Source organism: Myotis lucifugus, unplaced genomic scaffold, assembly GCF_000147115.1.
Source record: "Myotis lucifugus unplaced genomic scaffold, Myoluc2.0 scaffold_146, whole genome shotgun sequence".
Lineage (NCBI taxonomy): Eukaryota > Metazoa > Chordata > Mammalia > Chiroptera > Vespertilionidae > Myotis > Myotis lucifugus.
The window spans coordinates 2593962-2594774 of record NW_005871194.1 but is presented as its reverse complement, the minus strand read 5'-3'; the positions used below and the strand labels follow the sequence as shown (position 1 = coordinate 2594774).

The 813-nt window shown below is 43.5% G+C and overlaps 1 protein-coding gene across 1 annotated transcript in view; it reads right to left on the bottom strand.

Annotated features, from left to right (window-relative positions):
• The window catches only part of ABCA9 (ATP binding cassette subfamily A member 9), a 112367-nt gene that overhangs the window by 1521 nt on the left and 110033 nt on the right, over positions 1-813 (bottom strand). The gene's annotated exons all lie outside the window — the stretch shown is intronic.

Genomic DNA, 813 nt, shown 5'->3' with positions numbered 1-813 from the left:
CTGCTGAGAATGTAACTATGGCTAACTTAACATTTGGAGAGAAAAACACTAGCTTAGGACATTTCGGTATCTTGTACTTTGTGTAATCTTCACATAACAGGATAGGAAACTGACAAAAAGTTGTTTTTACCCCCTAAATCAGGACTTCCATTTCAGCAAACTAAGCACATCAGAAGGCATTTGAGGAGGGAGGGGACATTTTTGAAAACAGAAACACAGGAAGGCCCTTAAGAAAAAGCTCCATTGTATTCCAGGGAGGCAGCTTTCTTGGAACATCTCTCTCCCTGCTTCTAATTAATTATAAAATCCTTCCTGTTGATCAGACCCCATTGTGGGAATCCTTCCCACCGGAATGCTGCAAAATTGGTCAAAAGGCCAAAATGGTCAGTGCGGTAAATGGACCCATAGACCACAGAGTGAAGGGAGTGGCAGAATCAGGAGGTGGAAAGAAGCCCTGTCTGGGGCCATCCTAAGCTTAACTCCAGGGGAAGGGTCTTTTAAAGAACTAGGATGCCTGAGGGAGGGTTCTAATAACTGATGACAGGCAAAAAAATAAAATAAAAATAGACAAGTCGGAAAGGAAGGTGTTCAGCTTTGAATGTGTCTGTTTCCCAGAGTCTTTTTAAAAATATATATTTTTATTGATTTCAGATAGAAAGGGAGGGGGGAGAAAGAGGCAGAAACATCAATGAGAGAGAATCATTGCTTGCCTCTTGCATGCCCCCTACTCGGGATCAAGCCCACAACCTGGGTATGTGCTCCTGACTGGAATCAAACCTGGGACCCTTCAGTCCTACGCTCTGTCCACTGAGC